Source organism: Paroedura picta, chromosome 1 (assembly GCF_049243985.1).
Source record: "Paroedura picta isolate Pp20150507F chromosome 1, Ppicta_v3.0, whole genome shotgun sequence".
NCBI lineage: Eukaryota > Metazoa > Chordata > Lepidosauria > Squamata > Gekkonidae > Paroedura > Paroedura picta.
The window spans coordinates 155054391-155062432 of record NC_135369.1 but is presented as its reverse complement, the minus strand read 5'-3'; positions in this window follow the sequence as shown (position 1 = coordinate 155062432).

Below are 8042 nucleotides of genomic sequence, written 5' to 3'. Positions count from 1 at the left end.
TTTAGATGATGCTGGCTTTTCCCTTTGCAGTGAGATTGTATTTCCCTGCCCATGCAGCTCTTCCAAGAGAGCACAGTAAATGTAAAGTGATTCTGCCAAGCCGGTGAAATCCTTTCAGGGCTTTGAAGTGTAGAACATTCTTAGTTCTTTTCCCTCTGTGGTTTCTTTTTGCAGTGTGTAAAATAAAGAGGGAAGAATTGAAACCCTAATAGCTTATAAAAATAGCATTTACCTTTTAGACAGGGTGAGGGGGGGGGGAAATGGTCTAAAAAAATTCCAGAGTAGAGCACTATGATTTCAGGAAGAAGCTCTGTTTAATAGGATGCCTTTTAAAATGAACATCTAAAAAAATTATAGTGAGAGTCCGACTATCACAGGGTATGTGGAACACTTACCTGGTGTGGGACTCTCTTCCTCCCCTCCCCTCTTGCCTCTTCCACCTACTTCCGGTCTCTATCTGGTCCCCACCCACTGGATCCTGGTCCCTCCCCCCCTCAATCTATCCCTCGCACCACATCTTCTCCCCCCCACCTCCTTGCCTCTCCATTCTGGTCCCTCCCCCCTTAATCCCTCCCCCCTACAACTTTCCTCCCACGTCCCCTTGCCTCTCCCACCTACCTCTCCTTCCTGGTCCCTTCCCCCTCCCTCTCAGACACACACAATCCCCTTTCTCCTCCTTACCTGTCCCAGCAAGAGTTCTGTAGTCCTCTACAGGCAGCCACAGTGTCTGCTCACTTCCCAGGCCTGCCCTGCTGATGGGACCAGCTTGAGAAGTCAAGCACTACGGCAGCAGAGCTTCCCTGGCTTGTCCCTCTCTGCAGAGGGTGGGACCAGCCTGGGAAGGGAGGCGCCACAGCAGCAGAGCTTCCCTGGTCTGCCCCATTCTGCAGAGGGTGGGACTGGTCAGGGGACCAGCCAGCTTCAGAGGCAACATCTCGCTCCACAGCTTTTGTGTGGGTCACGCAGCGGCCCCAACCAGCTTTCGGGGCCTTGCCTCTGATGGCACCTCAGCCACAACTTTGGCCTCCTCTGCTGACGGCCTCCCCACATCTTCTGACACGCTCCCTGGGCCAAGGTTATGGATGTGACATCCGTAGGCATTTCCATTCTAGGGGGGTGCACCAGAAGATGTGTTCCACATCAAAAACACTGACTGATTTTGCAGTGAAAAAAGTTCTACAGTGTTGCAGTTCAGGGTTCCCATTCTTAATTGGCTGTGGCACCCTGTAATTCTGACACATGATCATGGATGCCAGTTTTAAATGGCTGCCACAGGACACAGAACCAGCTACAACATGACCGCAGCAAGAGGTGAAACCAACCACAAAATGTCATGAAGTTAGGTTGTATCATGGTCCCCTGGTTCTAGTTTCTGACTCAGCTGCCTCCAAGGAGCCGGAGGAGGCAGAGACATGGCCTGGAGTAGAGCAGGAAACTTCAGAGGCAGGACAGATGCCTCTGGCCCATTGGTTCCAGAGCTTAATCATAGAATCAGAGAGTTGGAAGGGGTCATACAGGCCATCTAGTTCAACCCCCTGCTCAATGCAGGATCAGCCCTAATCATCCTAAAGCAACCATCCTAAAGTCCTGAGGGACCTGCAGTGAGAGAGCCTCCAGAAATTTCCCTTGTTGAGTTTTCAGTTGGGAGTTTGCCAGGACTTCCATCTGTCCACTGAGGTCCTGGGGCAATTAAGTATCAGTACACATCCCACAAAGCCCACCAGAATCCACCCCCCCCCCCACCTGGCAGAAGCAGCAGAAGCTAAGAGATAACGCAGCAAGATTGCTGGGCCAAGCTGGCAGCCAGATCCTGGTGGATGTAGTCCTTTGCAGGATTCTGGCTGCTGTTAAGCCTGGCAAGGTGAGTCCCAGGTGCTGCTCCCAGAGCAAGGCTATTTAAGCCCTGACCTGGAAGGGGAAGCTTTCTGGAACAACTGGTTTACTAGATGTAAAGTGTTTCTCTGTTCTTGTTCTATTGATGATCGCCAGAGTAGAGCACTATGATTTCAGGAAGAAGCTCTGTTTAATAGGAAGCCTTTTAAAATGAACATATTGTTTTAAAATATCTTCTTGAATACACACAGCTTAACTTCAGCCTTTCTGTTAAGATCCTTGGAATGTGTGGGCAGCTGCTGCCAGAGCAATTTTTCCAAAGATCTGCACAGCAAATCAGCTCTCCAGTGGCCAGCGTGAAGCCCTGTAAGACAATAAGCCCATTACCTAAAAACACTTGGTGGCCACAAGAAAAGGTATCAGTGGGTGCTGTAGTGTGCTCAGGCACCATAGCGAGCACCATTGCAGTAATCAATAGGTTCAATTGCTGTTCTGCAAGCAGAAGATTGCGTTTTAGTCTTACTATCCTTGTGCGAGGTTCTAGTGAAGGGTGAATAGTACAAGGAGCAGAAGGTTCCTTCTGCGTGCAGAAAGGTGACTTTTGGGTACAAGCTCATGTTTGAGAGCTGACATGTGCCCTCAAGCTACATAGGTGTACAGGTGGGAGTTGTATATTCACTCTGAATCTCAGGGTTGATAAGTCATATGCCAGCTTTGTTTCCTACGTTCTACAGAGATGACAGGCCCATCGTTTGAGGGTGGTCATTCTTTTCTGTATTAGCCAGAATGCAGAGAAAAATGGGTCATTGGAGAGCCAGTGTTGGTGTTGTGGTTAAGAACTGTGGACTCTAATCTGGAAAACTGGGTTTGAATCCCAGTTCCTTCATGTGCTGGGTGACCTTGGGCCAGTCACAGTTCTGTCAGAGTTGTCTCAGTCTCACCTACCTCACAGTGTTGTGGGGAGAGGAAGGGAAGGTGATTGTAAGCCGCTTGAAGACTCCTTCAGGTAGCAAGAGGGCAGGGTACAAAAAAACTCCAACTCCTCCTCCTCTTCCTCTTCTGCTTCCCATGTAGTGGAAAGCAGAAAGGCCATACCTCTGATACAGCAAAACCTGTTTCCAAGCATGAAATGATAGGATTGGGCATATCTGAAACATGGAACACAAAGACTCATCTACGAGGGTAGTAGGATTATCATGTCACGTTCTTTCAGCTGTTTCCTGTATTGGAAAGAGACAAATGAACAAACAAACCCACCACCCTGCTTGACTGGCCTTGATATAGCTGCAGACTAGGGATGGTGCTGCCCCTTGTACAGATGAGAGAAAATGTTGCCGATTAGAATGTGCATGCACATCTTGTACATGCGCACACAAATAGCAAATCACATGGCTACTTGGCCTTTTGAAAAGCTTGAGTACTAGACTGGCCCAAGTTAATTAATACTTTCTTTCTGGCAACCAGAATTTAAACCAGAACTCTGACCAGGCTTATAATCTGTGACAGCCGTTTGATCACCCATACATTTTCTGAATGGATTATTGTTAGGCCATTCAAATCCTACTGCAGCCTTTGCCTAAAGAGCATTCTGCAGGCTTTCCGTAGGGAAAGAGCCCATGACTCAGGGTGAAGAGGACCTAACCGACCATCAGAAAGTCACAGCCTTTGCAGACACCCTGAATTTTGCACTCCCATCCTCTTACAGATCACCCAGTGTGGAAATTTCCATGGAATCTTTGAAAGTTCTGCATATCATGGTGGGCTTCCTCCTCGTCTTCTCCCTTCCTTAATGTAATTTTTGAGCTAATGGAGCAACAGATCAATGACTTCCACAACAGTATTAAAACAAAGGTATGTTTCTCCAATTCCATTGGAATTCTTCAGGCAACCTATATCTACTTAATTCCCACTACTTCGCAATGGCCAAAATCAACCAGGAAGTGGTAGTGGATCTAATTGTATATATATTCATCTTTAGTTCTAGACGAATAAGCTCAGCTGACTTGATAACTGCTGAGGTTAGGATTCCCCAGAGCTTTTTGTTTTAACCTGCTATAAATATTTGTTTGCAATTCACCCTGAGTCACATTGAACAAATGTTAAATTAGATAATACAAGCTGTAGATGAAATTTCCTCTCAAAGTATATTTTTGGTCTTTAGGAAGAACTTAGACAACATTCTTATTATGAAGGCAGATCAGGCAGTTTAGTTACAGAAATCTAATTAAGAGCAATTTCACATTCTCTCACTATGCATTTCTCTATTGGTGTCTATCACTTAATTGAAATCGGAGAGCTGAGTCAGCCAGGAAAGCCAATATCTGTTATGAATTCAGCTCTGAATTACTGTCTTGGGATTCCCATTTTCCCCCATGTCATTCTAGAGTGGTTATGTCATCTTTTCTCAGGCGTGGCCAAAGTGTGGCTCTCCAGATGTCCATGGACTACAGTTCCCATGAATCCCTGCCAGCATATGCCATGATGAGGGGCAGATTGTGGGGAGGTTAGCAACAGAACTTCTTTTGTGGGTTTGCGGAAACACCTTGGCAAAATCACACCACATGGCCAAAGCTTCCCCATGGAGTAACTATTTGTTAAGACAAGTCGTATGGCAGAAAATAATTGTTTTATTCATTTTTGAAAGGTCTTCCTTAATCCTTTCCTTGAAAATCATAAAGATTAAAAATGGGACTGTCTGCATACTAAACTTGTGCCATCACTAGATCACAGTCCCTCCCTTGGGATGGTCATAGATATGAAAAAGGTTAAAGCGTTGTTATTTAATTAAACTAGACTAACTGCTTAACCACATCTCACATTTTCTGCACTTAGCCATTGAAGCAAAATGCACTTAATAACATGTATAGTGGGACATTAGGTTAGTTTGTTTTCTGTGTTACTTATGGAAGGGAAATTCAGGGGGTTGGGAGGTTCTGTTCTTCCCTTGATTTACCATTAATTTTGCCCTGTTCCCTTAAATCAGCCCTTACCTCCCATCAGTCCACCTTTCATCTATGCCCATTTCCATCATAGAATATTCTGCCGGTTTCCTGTACATCCCAGGGACAATGAGAGTGGAATGTTTTGAGGAACTCAGCATGATGGGAAGGTGGTTCCATGCATAGTCTTTCCTGTTTCTTCTTCCACTGCTAATATAGTTAGATTTCCAAAGGTAGAAATGTATGCTTATTTGAATTAACTAGTGGGATTTGGGGGTGCTTGTTTCTCCATATTGCTTGCCCATTGATTTATTTTATTCATTTTTCAATGTACTGGTGTCTGCTCTCGGCGGCTTACAGTTTAAAAGAATACATAAATAGAAGAGTTGGTTCTTATATAATAAAATCAGAGTCCAGTAGATTTTATTGTGCTACTTCAGACCAACATGGCTATTCATTTGAATTGGTTCTTGTATGCCACTTTACCAGAAGGAGTCTCAAAGTAGCTTACAATTGCCTTCCCTTTCCTCTCCCCACAACAGACACCCTGTGAGGTAGAGGAGGCTGAGAAAGCCTTGATATTACTACTCAGTCAGAACAGCTTTATCAGTGCTGTGGCCAGCCCAAGGTCACCCAGCTGGCTGCATGTGGAGGAAGAGTGGGGAATCAAACCCGGGTCACCAGATTAGAAGTCTGCACTCCTAACCACTACACCAAGCTACATCAATACAATATAATAGTGTTAAAATCAACTCCAATTAAAACAAAACAATAATCCACAACAATGATCAATCTCACTCCATTTCCCCCTTGCTCCCGGAAGAGCACCTCTCCCAACAGACCCTGTATATGACTGAGTTGTCCTACCAGTAATAAAAACAAAAGAGGGAGGAGGGAGGGACCAGAATGTGCCTCTGTTACTACCATTAAATAGAAAGATGTCTCATGTGTTGCTTTTGTTTTCTTTCAATACACCATGGCAGGTCACAATTTCCTCAAAGCAGTGGGATAGCTTTTCTGGTAGGCACAGGGGTGGTCTCTTAGCAACCATTGCATATATCTGACATCAGTAGCTGAGGGGGATACAGACTGATAAGGAGGAGAAGAATGGGCAAACTACAGATGTGTTTGATGCTCCCACATACATTTTCACACTACTGCAATTAAAGAGAAGCAATGACAGAGGAAATTTTCCAACAGAATGAATCTTGTGCTTTAGTTCAGGACACATGGATTTTATTCTTTTTTATATCAAAGGCTTCCTGTTTAAAGTCCCTTCAGGGATTTCGCCCTGTAATCTACAAAGGAAGGAGGAGGATGCTTGTAAAGTAATCAATAAATTATCTCTTTGAGTATAATTCAACTTATTTTGACACCAAAGTTCGATTAGAAATCCATCCTGCCATGTATTATTGTTTCTGTCCTCCACAGGCGGCCTGTGCTGTCCAGTCTAATTATTCCCTCATTCACTGTTGCCACAACCTCAACATTTTTCTTTTTGGTGTACAAGCTGGAGTAGCAGGCTCTGCCACAAGCACTGAATGGAGACTGGTGTGGTAGGGTACTCTGCCACACAGCTTAATCATGTCACAGATCTGATGGACTAAGATAAGAGACATGAAATGATTGGACCGCAGACAGATGACTCATTATCATTCTGAATAGTATTGTTATGTACACCATTTTTAGTTGTATTTATTCTCATGAAGCTAGTAAGGGATAGATAGAACGGGTCCCCAGTGTGGGTACATGGGTACTGACAACTTTCTTAGGGCCTACCAAGTGTTTTAGACAGCAGGTGGGACCAGCTGGTGATGTTGCCTAGCAGAGTTTCTGACTGGCCACTCTGCAGATTAAAAAAGCATTGTTTCAGCAGAGGTTGACACCACAGTATTAGTTTTATTCTACCTCACCCCTCCTTCCTAGTGAATTTTCAAAATTACCCGTCTTCTCCCCTACTTTGTCTTCTCCTCTACTTTGGCTTGCTCTGTATGTGTGTCTCTGCCTCTTATGGCAACCATTTTTGTAGTTGCATCTATCTCCTTGTATGATAAATTCCAAATTGCTTAAAGGCTCAAGAAGACTGGAGATCCCTGAAATAGAACATTGTTAAAATCCAGGTAAAATGATGCATACATTGGATTCCTACTGATAGAACCACAGATTTCAGTATGTCTAACTGGGCATGAAATCCAAGTGGTCTTATTTAACTTATTTCTGGATCTGTTCCTTGGATAAATACTATGCCTATTTTACTTGCGTTTTAAGTACTTCCAGTTGAGTCCCTATTAATGTTATATATAACCATCTGGAGTATTTTCTGAAAATGTTGATCTTTCTTGAAAAGAACATTTTATATATACCATCTGCTTAAGAAAATGTGCAATGTGTATCCACTGAGAAGAAGAAACCTAGAACTGGAGAAAGATGGCTTCTTACAACCTAAAGATGGGACTTTGAAAAGAAGACACCTCCAACTAGGTATTACTGTCCAGTTTACTACTGAAACTTAGGGGCTTTTCGCACGCCTTCAAAATCGCACAATGGTTGCCAATTGAAAACGCTACTTTTTTGCCATTATGCACAACGTCGTTGACAATCTGCCACACACCTGAAACCGATCCGCAAAAAGCGCTTCCTTGTAGCGCTTTCAGGGAAATCCCCAAAAGTGGATTCACCCTCCGGAAAGCGCTACACTCCTGCAACCAATCTGCAACAGTAGCGGGAAAGTTCTGTGCGTTACCATTGTTGTGGTTTCTACAAAGTCCCTCCCCCTGGCTCTCTCCTCTGATCTTCCGGCGAAGCGATCGCCATTTTTTTTTCTCCGAGCGAGCGAAGTTCAACCCACCAGCAAGCCTGTTTAGAGGCTTCCCCGGCTTCAGTCCCTCCCCAGAGCTGTTTAGTCACTAAGCACAAACAACAGAGAAGCCCGTTTGCTGATGTATTTTCCCTTTATTTTTTACACTGTTTTCGGCCTAAAATTGGGCCCGTGAGGGGGGGGGATTTTTTTTTTTCACTTGGGGGGAGCGTGGCAACGATGAAACGACAGCTCAAACACACCTGCCAGCTGATGGGTCTCTCTGTTGCAACGAATCAACACATATTCGTTGCAATGGGTGTGTTTTTTAAAAAAAAACCTTTCTTAAAGGGAAAGGGGCTGTTTGGGAGCATGCTAACGGCTGCCCATTGGCTGCTTGACGGCCAGGGGCGGGACGAGCTCGGCAATAGCGCTTCCTTTCTAGCGATTTTTGCTGAGACCAGAAGCTTGTG